Genomic DNA, 15,372 nt, shown 5'->3' on the forward strand with positions numbered 1-15,372 from the left:
CTTGCTTCCGGGTACACCTGTCAAGTGACGTTGTACGCAGGCTCTGTGTGATGTCAAATTCAGGGATGTGATGAGATACACTTACAAACAAATTAAAAACATACAAACAAATAATTTCATATTTACAAAAGCAAGTTTTGTACGTGTAAAGCTTTTTTTGTAAAGCTAAATTTAAAACTTAAATAAAAAATGTATTTTGTGTCTGTTAAGGGGTTAACAAACTTAAAAGCAATACGAACAAGGACTTAGATAAAGGACTTGGCACTTGTCTTGGACTAAATGACTGAAAACCCCTGGATTGTTGTTGTTTAATTAATGACATTTGTTGCTTATGTTTTTTCAAGCATTCAATTAAAAAAACACAAACAAATAAACAAACTAAATATAACAGAAACTAGATTTAAAATTATTAAGAATATATAATTATTATTAAAAAGGTAAATAAATGTGTAAATGAATAATTAAATATAGTAGGCATAGTAACCGGGTAAACTATAACAAAAGTGGTTTATTTCGCAAATAAAATATTTGGGCCTATTAATGATGTTAATATTATATTTTTTTACCCTATATAATTGCAATCAAAAATACTATCATGAAAAAACATTATGGAGGACGAAACCTGCAAAAACAATAAATAAGTAAATAAATACACAAAGAAATAATGTGTATACACATCTGCAAATTCCTGCATAAATAAATATATAAGTGCGGTGTGGAAAAAGGGGGAAAAATCTACTTTCAGTTTAGCATTTTCTTATATCCGTGTAATTTATTTAATTATTAATATGCCCGCTATTTTTATATTTATTTATACAGAAATTGGTTTATTTGCATATGTATTTATTTATTGTTTTATTTATGCATGAATTTGTAGATTTATTAATTAGTAAATTTATTTATTTGTATATATATATTTATTTATTGTTTTTGCAGTTTTCTTCCTCCATAAATCATGAAAAAAATGAAAGCATTTACATTTTATATGTACATTTGTGTACATTGTATTCATTTTTGTACATTAATGAGGGTTAATGAAATATAACTTTTGCAAGAATGTCATTTAATTTTGTAAGCAGTATGTTGTGCTTATAATATCGTGCTTATCATTTGATCTTCTTTTAAAACTCTGATTTTGCAATTTTTTGTGATGATGAAAAAATCCAACAAATAATTAAAAGTTAAATGTTTGGACAGTAGATGGCGCCAGTGCCTCTTTAAAAGTAGAAATATGCACGAAAATATCTGCCTGGTCATGATTTGACGATAAACAAGAAAACAAAGAGCCTAAATAAATGTATTTTTCTATTCTGCATGCTTATACACGTCCTTCAAATGAACACAAATGCGGATTCGATGTTACACTTGTCAAGTTTAGTGCAATATGTAATATCGTGTGAATTCCCTGCAATTTTAAGATATTTTGCAAACCCGTGGTTAAGATAAACCTCATCTTTAGTACAAGTACATGTTTGTGAAGAAATAAAAAATATCAAACAACAATGTGTTTTTATTCGACCAAGAGCTTAAAAGCATTGAGTTCACCTTTAGCTAATATGAGATGTCACAATACTGATATTTTGCAATTTTCCATTGTCATATACAGGGCCGGATTAACCAATGGGCCTTATGGGCACAGGCCCAGGGGCCCGTGCGCACTAGGGGCCCCTGCGAGGGGGGAGAAAAAAAGACAATTTCGGAGTGTCTTTTTTGGCTAATTGCAAATAGCGCATCTAGTTGGAATAAGCTATTCGGGGTTTACGCCCATCGCTGCCTGATTGATAGAGACAAGATGAGTATAGAGCTGTCAATTGTAACAGCCGCAGTGGCGCACCTTGTAAGGCACCCAGTATCATCTTTTGACGCGATTAATTATAAACTCGGTTCGAATCCACCATCAGCTGAACTCGTGCTACTTTTTTTTTCTCCCCATTACAAATCAGATTGGAAATATATTTTTAACAGGAAGGAACATTTTTAAAAAAAATAATGCAAATGTGATATAAAGTCACAAGTGTCTCGTGGGTATTTACTAATGTTTAGCCTTAATTATAGGTGCCTCCCTCTCTGCAAAAACTACATTGCTCAGACAACTGTATTTCCTCTGAGCAAAAAAATCGCGAACACATATTAATATTATTATTATATTTAAACTGCCTTTTATTCGTTAACTAAACAGAATGCTGTAATTGGTCAAGCGCGGAAACGTCAGTTTTGTAATAACCCGCACTAAACTGAGCGGACTTTAGTGTAACGTTATAACTGTCATAGATCAAAAATGAGTGGACAAGTGGATTTAGCAAACGCGAGAGAAAGAGGAGAAGGGGCATCTTTATTGAGGCATTTTCCATACACACCTTCTTTAAACAGACCCGTGATCAGGAGAATGAGGGCACAGAAGAAGACGTTATGGTAACTTTAAATGATGAGTAGCTAGCATTAACCAGGCGGAGAATGCTAACGGCAGCGCAGCGCGGACTGGATTCATCGTGTGAGAGACAGACAGAAAAGGAGAGAGAGAGGGAGAGAGAGAGAGAAAGGCCCAGAAGAGGAGAGAGACGGGAGAGAAGAGGTATAGTGCGTGTGATTTCGGATACTTTTAGGTTTATAATCAAGTCTTCATCACGAGAAGAGTAGAGAAAATACAGGGAGAGGAGGAGAGAGACAGTAAATCAGTGTTTGTATTATGAAAGACTCAGATTCATAGAACTGGATTGGAGAAGCATTGTGCGTTATATGCCATGGCAATAATATGCTTTATAAGTTTGTAAAAGCAATACATTAAAATACCCTTAAAAAAAAAAAAAAAAAAAAAAAAAAAAAAAAAATATATATATATATATATATATATATATATATATATATATATATATATATATATATATATATATGTGTGTATATATGGCCAGGTAGGGGGCCTTACAAGACAATGTGCCCAGGGGCCCCTGAGTTCTTAATCCGGGCCTGGTCATATATGCCAGCAAAGCAAAGCTATACGACAGTGTGACAATCATCATTTATATCTATGGCACAAACGAAATGACGCACATATTATTTGCGTTGTTTTAGGGCCCACTGATTTCTTTTAGCAAAATAAGTTATTACAACTTTTTTTTCCACCGGCTGGTGACAGATAAATCACTGCAGACAATGAGGAAAGTCACGGTATGCCTGCCAAAAAACAAATCAGTGACCTTTCACCATTTCGTAAGATAAAAGAGTCTACAGGCTATTATTATTGTTTTTTTTTCCCTGAGTTTAGAGTAGGTGTTACTGATGCTATAAGAATGTGTCATCGCTGCACGCATGTTCAGATGTCATTTGGGTGTGGAAATCCTGTGGAAATCAAACCTTATTAAAGGGATAATTCACCCCAAAATTTCAATTTAGTCATGATTTACTCACTCTTCACTTGTTTGAAACCTTTATGAGTTTCTTTCTTCTAAAAAGATATTTTTTTAAAGCTCAAAACCTGTCAGCAGTGGCGCAGTAGGTAGTGCTGTCGCCTCACAGCAAGAAGGTCGCTGGTTCGAGCCTCGGCTGGGTCAGTTGGTGGTTCTGCATGTTCTCCCTGCATTCGCGTGGGTTTCCTCCAAGTGCTAAGGTTTCCCCCACAGTCCAAAAACAAGTGGTATAGGTAAATTGGGTAAGCTTAATTGGCTGTAGTGTATGGATGTTTTCCAGTAATGGGTTGCTGGAAAACATCCATACATCCATCCGCTGTGTAGAACATATGCTGGATAAGTTGCAGGTTCATTCCTCTGTGGCGACCCCAGATACCGGGACTAAGCCGAAAAGAAAATGAATGAATGATGTAAGCATTGAATTCTATAATGGCCTATTAGCTATACAATATTATATTTGTGCATATACATTAGATTGGTCAGTTCCAATGAGTCCAGTACTCAAGCTAAATCTAAAACTTATCTAACAAAATAACTTATGATAACTGTCCAAAAACTAGTTGAGAAAAATCAAAAGAAGCAAAAAAAAAAAATAATAAAATTGAGTTTAAATTTTGTAATTATTTTGTTTGAAAATTGCTTAAATTTAATTGTATGATCTTTCAATTTCTAAATATGTTCGGTGAATAAAATATTATTTTATGAAACATATATGTTAAAAAAATCTGTTTTGTTTAAATAAGCTAAATTGCCTATATACACAGAGAAATAGATCAAAATATTCATTTTAAATATGGGGTGAACTCAATGGTGAGCACTGTATATCTGACAATACCTTTTTCAAGGGAAGTGGAATTCAAACAGTTAAACATGTTGGAAACAGAAAAAAGGAAAGCGAAAATATTTATTACACACAAACACACACACACACACACACACACACACACACACACACACACACACACACACACACACACACACACACACACACACACACACACACACATATATATATATATATATATATATATATATATATATATATATATATTGTGTGTGTGTCTGTGTCTGTGTCTGTGTGTGTGTGTGTGTGTGTGTGTGTGTGTGTGTGTGTGTGTGCGCGTGCTTATGCATGTGCGTGTGGGTGTCTATATATACAATATGGAAAAAAATGGGTTGTTTTTTGTTTTGATTTTCAGATTTTTAGATTAAAAGGTAGAGTAAAGGTTTGAGTGAAATGTTCATATTTGTTTTATTCTATTCAGTGCTCAATACATTGTTTTTTTATTTTTAATCTTTATTTCATTTCCTTTCTGACATTGTAAAGCACTTTGTTCAACAATGATTGTTTTAGATGTGCTGTAGCATATTTATAATAAATAAAAATTGAATTGAACTAAGAAATATTCTTCCAAACCTTTAATAAATGTAAAGTCTCGGCTTTTTCCCCCCCAGAAAAGGATATTAAGTCAGAAACACAAATGTTTTAATTTGTTATGGTTGAAGATTATGGGGGATAAAACCTGCAAAAATCAATCAATAATTTAATCAATAATTCAATAAATAATTCAATCAATCAATCAATCAATCAATCAATCAATCAATCAATCAATCAATCAATCAATCAATCAATCAATCAATCAATCAATCAGTCAATCAATCAATCAATCAATCAATCAATTCCTGCATAAATAAAACAATAAATAAATAAATATACATAAAATGTACAAAACTCACAAATTATTGTATAAATAAATAAATAGTGCGGGCAGATTAATAATTAAATTAATTACACAGATGTTGGGGAAATAAGAGAATGCTAAATGCATATATACATAAATGTGTGTGTGTATTTATTTATTTGCATATTTAATAATCATTTATTTATTGTTTTATTTTATGCAGGAATGTGTGAATTTATCATTTTATTTATTCATTTATTTGCGTATTGATTTATTTAATGTTTTTGCAGGTTTCTTCCTCCATAGAAGATCAGTGTTACGCCACTATATAATGATTTCTTAACCCTTCTGAAGTAAAATACTGGTCTTGTGTTAGTGTTAGTCAAAACTGAATTTCAAATGGATTGGAAACCAAAAAATCCAGTTTAAAAGACTTTAAACAACATTTAAAAAACGGTGCTTTGTTACAAAAAAGATTCTGCTACAAAAAGAAAAAAATGAGTTAGAATCATTTTGGCAAGAGGCTGGGTATCCTATTTCTTTTGCTGGTTCTATTGTATATCTCTGGAGTTGTGATGTGATATGAGTCAAGGTCTGAATATCAGAAATCATTTTATTGGTTGGCAAGTCTTACAATAATCACAAGACTTTTTACAAAACATTGGACAGATGCCACGATGTATAGTTGCAAAGCATCAGACTTCCCTGTTGTGATTTTTTCAGCACTAATTATGAATGATTAATAATGCTGCTGTGTCTGTGGTGAAATACACCCTTGCAGTGACACCCCGGCAGACAAGGAACATTCCTCCCCTGAAGGCCTGATGTCCTCCGGAGGGAAACAGCACTCCTGATGGAGAGGTGTAACTTACTGTGAAGCTTCAGTGCAACATTTTCTAGCATCTTTACTTTCGGAAAGATTTGCTTTCTGTCTTGAGGGTATAAACAGTTGTGGATTGACTTTTAATGACAGATGTTTTAGTGAAAACTGTGATGACATTTCATTTGAGCTTTGTGTGATTTGTCACCTTTGGAAACAAGGAGATTAGTTGAAAATTTCCCAAATTTACAACATTCACTAGATTTGGGTTTGAGTAAAAAAACTAATATTTGTTACAAAAGTCTGAAAACATTTCTTTATAAGATTATACAACTGAAGTCAAAATGATTAGCTCTCTTGTTAATTTTTAATTCTTTCATAATATTTTACAAGTGTTGCTTAATGTAGAAAGAATTCGTTTTAAACATAATGGTTTTAATTACTAATTTCCAATAACAAATTTCCATATAAAAAAGATTGTAAATTAGCAGTTTTCTGCATTTTGTTAGTCATGTTGATCTTTTTTCCAACATCTTTTAACCTTGAAAAATATGAAAAAGTGACACTAAACTAAAGTGTTACCATATTTCTTTCTCTTGAACACAAATGAAAATATACAGAAGAATGTTGGGAAAGGCCCCTTTTTAATGCCTACGGATGCCAATAGCTGAATTTTCCTCCAACATTCTTCAGAATATTTAGTTTTGTGTTCAACAGAAGAAAGAAAGTTATAAAGATTTCGAACCACTTGAGTGGGATAGTGAGAAAACTTTCATTTTTGAGTGAACTGTCCCTTTAAATTCTTCCATATATGGCCCTTAGTTATTTAATGAATAGTTCACCCCCCAAAAATAAAGATTTGCTGTTAATTTACTCATCTTCAGAACATCCATTTAGTAACTGTTTTACTTAGCAGGAAATTAAAGATACTTTTGAGCTGATATTTAGCTGCTGATTCATAAAATGCAAATTAGTGTCAGCTACCGGTTCTTTAAAAAAAAAAAAAAAAAACATTAACACAAAACAAAATTAACACTCATCAATTAAGTCAGGGCGGTTCATTCCGCTGTGGCGACCCCGGATTAATAAAGGGACTAAACCGGCAAGAAAATGAATGAATGAATTAAGTCAGTGAGATGTTTTATTACCTGAGTAAATTAAATACAAATTTTCCTTTTGGATAAACTGTACCTTTAAGAATAAGTAATAAACCGCAATAGCTTATGTGCAACGTGTGCCGCAGTAAATCACTTAAAAACAAAAAACAGAAGTTCAAAGAATGTGCTTGAAAACAAAACAAAAAGTGACAACCAAGACCTTTAGCTTTGTCTTTTTACTTCCTGGAACTCTGTTAGTACCTGTAGACATGATAATACTGTAATTTACAGATTAAGCCTTTATAATTATGGACAACTCATCAATTATTACTGCAATTATTTGTCCGTTATCTTCCGGTAATTTCTCTATTCATTTATTAATCATCCAAATAATCTCTATTCATTTATCAATCATAATTTTATTTTTGGCCTCCACAGTTAGTCATTTAGCTAAGATTTATGAAACGCAATAAACTAGACTACTGGTTTAGACAACAAAGTTTCAACTAGACAATAATCTGGCATTCAAATCGTGACTTTCCATAGTAAAGATTAAAAACTTGGTTGCTGTATGGCAATGGCTCATATTTCAGGTGTAGATTCTTTAAAACATTCCTTTTGCAATCCTGTAAACATTCATTTTGTTTTGTTTGTTTTCTAGTTTTTATTAGCACATTCAGATCATTCCTCACAAATGAAAACATATTTGCAAGCCTGGATCAAGGATGGAAAGGCGTGAAAAACAATTAAGGTGCATTGCAGCTTTTGTTTGTTTTGAACACTGAATATTGTGTACTGTTTAATTGTATTTTATTTTAAGCAAAGAAATAATATATTTTGTGCATGATTTACTAAAACATCATTCAGTCAGTGTAATAGGCTAATAGTTTACATTTTAAAAACGTATCATTAAAAAATATAGAAAAATAATCATTTGATGACTAATTAAAGGACTTGATTAAAGATCACAGTGCAAAAAATATAATTAATTAATTTACACAATATTAATTGTCTTTTTAAAGGTGCAGTATGTAAGTATGACACCCAGGGGTTGAACTAAGTATTGCACGCCTGGTTTAAAACACAGGCAAGTGCAGGTTGCCAGATTGACAACACCAACAGGAGAGAGCCTAGAGCAGGGGTGGGCAAACTCGGCCCCGGAGAGCCAGTGTCCTGCACAGTTTAGCTCCAACTCTAATCAAACACACCTGCTTGTAGATTTCTAGTGAACTTGAAGACACTGATCAGCTTGTTCAAGTGTGTTTGATTAGTGTTGGAGCTAAACTGTGCAGGTCACCGGCCCTCCAGGACCGAGTTTGCCCATCCCTGGCGTAGAGCCTAGGCTATGGAGCCTAGAGCTGATTTAAGTTGTGTGAGCAAACACACGTAAAATAAGGAATATTTTCCATATTAAAAAGAATTTTGGTTCTAACCAACACCTCAAATTTATATTTTTTATTCTAACAAGACAAACCGACAATGTTTACCTCAGGTACACCTCATGTGCTTTATTCTGTGTTAAAGGGGTGGTCCAGAATGTCATTTTAAGGCTTGGTTGTGTTTAAAAGATGCAAAGCAATGTGTGCTCATGTTTCACTTGAAGGAAATCGCGTTATTTTTTCACATATCTGACTTTGATTATACACAGCTACTCAGCTAACATGAAAACAACTGAAAGGCCCGCCCTTAAGTAACTCTGATTGGTCATCGTCATAATGTGCAGCTATTTGAGGATCGGCTCCACATCACGCCTGTAAAAGCATGCGCTTTTCTGCTGTGTAAACAATCAGTCAACCTCCTGCCTGCTCACTAAAATAAAATTTCAAAAAGCTCTGAATACTGATAAGGCCTATGACTTGTATTCCAGTTTTTTTAAGTCATATTTTTGTAATACCTTTCAATGAGTAACAATATAAATTTCAAGAAAAGAAAACTAAAATCACAACTTAAAGGCATGTGGGTTTGGAAGAAGGAAGTAATATTCATTGCAGTTTGTTTGAAATATCTTTGCAATTTTATTTTTTGACAGAAATAATATGCTATAGCTCTTTATTCTCTGTATATCTTTCAATGTAAATGAATTCCTCATCAAATGTAACACCTTTTTTATTGTTCGTGCACATATTTTATGTCTATTTCTCACTTAAGAATTCTGAGAATGATCAGTTTACTAAAATAATCCTCATAAAGTGTTACTAAAGTTTGAGGTAATTGTTTTCCTCTACGATGATCTAACATTTCATTATCTTTTATCAATCCCTTCTTTCTTTGTCATACTTTGACAGGATTATATTATCTAGTCTTATATGCAATTCTTAATGCCAGTACTAGTTTTCTCCTGTCCAATTTAACAAAATACAAAATACATGTTAGATTTCATTATACAATCAATGTTAAATAAAATAAATAAACATAAAATCACATGTGCTTTTCCTATTTATTAAAACATTTCTAATTAAATTAAATAGCGCTCTGACCATTTTTGATGTTGAAAGTGTAACCATGCCTGCTATTTTAAAAAACATAAACATATTTAGTTTAAAAGCATACATACAGTAATAAATCTGTTAAAAAACATACGTACAGATATCGAATTGCTACAAACATCAATCACTAGTTTATCTTGGAGCAGAGATTAATGTGCCATAATTCAATTCATGTAATGCAAAGGTTTTATAATGCAATTCAAACAAATTAATAACAACAATTAATGACAACGATGGACCACAACAGCACAGATGCAGCAAAGAATAAACAGTACTAAGGTAAAATGACAGATTTCACTAAGATTTTTCAGGCACAGTGTCTTATTATGCCTTTTATGCCTTCATGACCTTTTGATCCTTCACTTATGTGTTTGTGTGTGTGTTTGTGTGTGTGTGTGTGTGTGTGTGTGTGTGTTCAGGGGTTATTGAGAATAGCTGACAGACCAGTTGTCTGCATTTCCTCCCTATAATAAGTCAGGCGTTTCTACAGCTTTATTCATATTCATGCTACCTGCAGGCTTACAATTTTGAAGTCTTCCTCTAAAGCTGCTCTCTTTTTAAATTCAGCAAGACAGTCTCTGACAGTTAGTGCAGGTCTGGAACAATCTTTCCTTTATATACTCTTTAAAAAAACACTTTTTTTAAAATAGTAAAACACATTTTTATATTAATTGGTATTAGGGGAACAAATTTTTTAAACATATATTTTTTGGAATAATTAAAAGCTGACATGATATTAAAAACAAAAGTGTTCTTTCTGCAGCCTTGAAGGGAATTAATTGAGTATAAATTAAACACAAATGTTAAGCCTTCAAAAACTTTTGTAACAAATGAACCATCATTTTTCATTGTAAAATAATTACTTTCATAACAATGTTCTGTAGTTTGTGGTTTGTCGTTTTTACGTTTATTTGCACTTGAACCTTGATCTTTCACTTTTGATGACAAAAAATGTAACAAAGTGAGTAATCTTTAGTAGTTTAAAATGATATATTATCTGGGTAGGTACACAACAACAGGTAATAAGCTAAAGGTATTATTACTTCTGTTATTGCATGCATTTATTTCTATATATATTTAAATAATGCATAGTTTCAACATTAAATGTTGTCATAGCATAATTTAAAATCCCCACAATGCAATTTGAAAGCATAAATACTTTATATATATATATATATATATATATATATATATATATATATATATATATATATATATATATATATATATAAATTTATTTATTTATACAGTTGAAGTTTGAATTATTAGTCCCCCTGAATTATTAGCCCCCCTGTTTATTATTTCCTCCAATTTCTGTTTACCGGAGAGAAGATTTTTTCAACACATTTCTAAACATATTAGTTTTAATATTTCATTTCTAGCAACAGATTTCTTTTATCTTTGCCATGATGACAGTAAATAATATTTTACTTGATATTTTTCAAAACACTTCTATACAGCTTAAAGTGACATTTAAAGGCTTAACTAGGTTAATTAGGTTAACATGTTAGAGTAATTAGGCAAGTTCTTGTATAATGATAGTTTGTTCTGTAGACTATCGAAAAAAATATAGCTTAAAGGGGCTAATAATTTTGACCCTTTGAAAACTGTATTTATTCTCCAGAAGAAAAAATATATTATCAGACATATTGTGAAAAATTTCCTTGTTCTGTTAAACATAATTTGGGAAATATTAAAAAAATAAATAATAATTCTGACTTCAACTTTATATATGTGTGTGTGCATATATATACACACGCACACCGGTCACTTTTTAGGTATGCTATAGTACCATGTTGGACCCCCTTTTGCCCTCAGAACTTGCTTAATTTGACATAAATTTGATATTTTTTATTTATTTATTATAAATGTTTATACATTTATATCTAAATGTGAATATATACATTTCAAAATATTTATAAATACACTTACTGGCCACTTTATAAGGTACACGTTACTAGTACCGGGTTGGACCCTTTTGCCTTCAAAACTGCTTTAATCCTTCGTGGCATAAATTCAACAAGGTATTCAAAATATTCCTCAGAGAATTTGGTCCATTTTGACATGATAGCATCACGCAGTTGCTGCAGATTTTTAACGGCTGCACATCCATGATGCCATTCTCCCATTCCACCACATCCCAAAGTTGCTCTATTGGATTGAGCTCTGGTGACTGTGAAGGCCATTTAAGTACAGTAAACCCATTGTCATGTTCAAGAAACCAGTCTAACATGATTTACGCTTTATGACATGGCGCATTATCCTGCTGGAAGTAGCTATCAGAAGATGGGTACACTGTGGTCATAAAAGAATAGAGATGGTCAGCAACAACACTAGGTAAGTCGTGGTGTTGAAACGATGCTCAATTGGTACTAATGGGCCCAAAGTGTGCCAAGAAAATATCCCCCACACCATTACACCATCACCAGCCTAAACTGATCATACAAGGCAGGATGAATCCATACTTTCATGTTGTTGACGCCAAATTCTGACCCTACAATCTGAATGTCGCAGGAGAAATTAAGACTCATCAGACCAGGCAACGTATTTCCAATCTGTCCAATTTTGTTGGGGTGGTTATTTGAGTTATTGTTGCCTTTCTATCAGCTTGAACCAGTCTGACAATTCTTCTCTGATCTTTGCAGGCATTTGTGCCCACAGAACTGCCGCTCACTGATATTTTCTGTTTTTCGGACCATTCTCTTTAAATGGTTGTGCATAAAAATCTCACTAGATCAGCAGTTTCTGAAATAATCAGGCCAGCCCGTCTGGCACCAACAACCATGCCATGTTCAAAGTCACTTAAATCACCTTTCGTCCCCACTCTGATGCTGGGTTTGAACTGCAGCAGATCGTCTTGACCATGTCATGCCTAAATGCATTGAGTTGCTGCCATGTCTTTGCATTAACGAGCAGTTGGACAGATGTACCTAATAAAGTGGCCGGTGTGTGTATCATAGTTATATGTGTAACGATATGTTAACGTACAATGTAGGCATATTCTTGTTTATTAAATTTAAAGGGAATAGACCCTATATGGAACCATATTCAATAAGTTTATCACAGTTGAGCGACTCTACACACACTTTAGACTTTCACCTCCAGCCTCAAAATTCATCTCCACCTTTCATGTCAATCTCTGTCTTTGTCGTTTGTGGGTGTATTTCTCTCAAATCCCCTACAGCACAGAAACGTTATTTACACACCAAAGGTAATGAAAACAACTTCCAGCATCGCAAAGTTTCATTAGCCAAGAATGCGCGAACGTTAAATCGTGTGCAGCAGCGATGAAGAGAAAAAAAATCTATTTTTGGTCTTCCTGTTCGTCTCCGGAAGCGCGTTTCTGGCGATACCTGATTTTGTTGCGCTGGAATGAAGGTTCGTTAGAGGTTTTGTGGCAAGGCAGGCTTTTCAAAAAGTCTCTGCAGGTTTAGACTTGTCCTGGTACGCACTCTGAGGTATTTAAACATTGATCCGAGAGACAACAATGACAATGACACCTCAGTCCAAATGTGAGCACAGCCATGAGGGAGAACTGGAGCATAGCGCGCGCACTGACTCGATTCATCAGAATGACAGTCATTAGAGGATAACAGGGTGTAACCATACTTTCACGGTGTGTCATGCCATTTGCCTTACAACGACTAATTAAAATGTTCTGATGGCAAGAACGTAAAACCTTATGTCTGTAAATTAGGCGATGGATCTTTAAAGGAAATTTTGTGATTGCATTCATTCAGCGCAATGCACAACTCTCTTTCATATAGATTATTTAAAAGCACACACGGATACTGCAAGCCAAATATAATGGTGCTTTTTTTTAGCTGAAAATCTGAATGGGCCGAAGCAAATGCATGTTATTCTGCTATGAAGTCAATAAGACATAATTGGATTTTAATATTTCAGATTGTTATGGATTTTTTTAATTGTTGGAATGCTTATGAACTATACTAGGTTACTGATGCCTGTGTGAAATATTTATGGCTTGCAGTGTTTGATCTGCAGGCTTGAAATCATTGATCTTGAGTTCACCGCTGGCTGCACTGGTAATGGTTTAATCTAATGTAAAGATATGTGCTATACCGTTGATTTGTGCAATTATTTTATAAATATAAAATTTTGTTTATGTTAATGATTTTCATCATTTGTATGAAATTTTTATTTAATTTTCATGCGTTATTGCAGCCGTTTGCTAAAATAATTTAAGTTCAAGTTTCTTCATTGATTTACAAACAGCAATATTGACAGAAAAACACAGAAATTTTGCAGATTTATTAAAAAAAATAATAAAAATTGAAATATCAATTGGTCCTAAGTATTTTGACCCTTTGCTGTGACACTTATATATTTAACTCAGGTGCTGTCCATTTCTTCCGATCAACCTCGAGATGGTTCTTCAGCTTGTGTTTTTCAGCTGAAAGGACAGGCAGACTGGTTGCAATCAAGGGAAAGACGAATGTGCAAAGTGCAGGGATATCCTGAACTAAAACCTTCTCCGGAGTGCTCAGGAAATCAGACAGGCCCAAAGGATTACCTTCCAACAAGACAATGACCCAATGCACACAGCTAAAATAACGAAGGATTGACTTCACAACAACTCTGTGACTGTTCTTGAATGGCCCAGCCAGAGCTCTGACTTAAACCCAATTGAGCATCTCTGGAGATACTTAAAATGGCTGTCCACCAACATTAATCATCCAAATTGACAGAACTGAAGATGATCTGCAAGGAGGAATGGCAGAGAATCCCCAAATCCAGGTGTGAAATTGTGAAGGTGCATCTTTCAAAAGGGAGCTTCTACTAAATACTGAGCTAAGGTTTTGAATACTTGCGAGTTGCGACCATGTGATATTTCAGTTTTTCTTTTGAATAAATCTGCAAAACTGTTAACCATTCTGTGTTTGTCTGTCAATTTGGGGTGCTGTGTGTACATTATTGAGGAAAAAAATAACAAATGATTTTAGTAAATGGTTGCAATATAACAAAGTGTGAAAAATGAAAGGGAGTCTGAATACCTTCCGTACCCATTGTATCTATAACTATATAATTTTTGGAAATGTTCAGACAACATGGGATTACACACACACACACACAACATGCAGTGGTACTAAAATGACACTGTCTTAGTTTCTATAAATGAAAAAAAAAACTTTTCTATAATAAGTATGTTTTTTTTAGCTTCCTATTGTTATATTTGATTCTGGAAAGTGCAGTTTGTACTTTGATTTAGACACCCAAATTAAACAAACATTGGCAGTCATATCGAAAGTCTTTAAATAATTTATATTAGCTTTTATTTTCTGTTGCATTACTTCAATTTCTCCATAATTTAGTCTCTTATTATTATTATTATAAATGTTTTTCCTCTTATTATTATTGCTATTCTTGTTATTATTATTTAAGTCAAGGTCATGTAAGCATTTCACACCATATACTGTGTATGATTCTGAATGTGAGAAATAAAATTTGAATTAGATTTTTTAGATAGATGTATAATTTCGTATAATTTTTATTACAATTAATATTTTTGTTGTTTTTTATTATCTGTTTTAGTTTTTATTTAGATAGTACAACTTTTGTAAATTTGTATTATATTGAAAATATTTTTGTTTTATTTATACAGTATATTAGATATAAAAGAGAAATAGATACATATGTCTGCCAAATTGCCAATGTTTTTGTAAGAGACATCATTGAGCAGCTAATTATTTCAGTACCCATGTAAAAACTTAACATTTTTGAAAACATGGAAACTTCATGCATGGATTTGCCCTTTATATCTACATGTTTACATGTCATAGGTGCAGGTGAAAGTGTGTGTGTGTGTGCACAAGATGACTTCTATCAGTCTTCTTGCATGTAATATGAACTCATAAATGTATA

This window comes from Danio rerio, chromosome 17 (assembly GCF_052040795.2).
Source record: "Danio rerio strain M-AB ecotype USA chromosome 17, GRCz13ab, whole genome shotgun sequence".
In the NCBI taxonomy this organism is placed as follows: domain Eukaryota; kingdom Metazoa; phylum Chordata; class Actinopteri; order Cypriniformes; family Danionidae; genus Danio; species Danio rerio.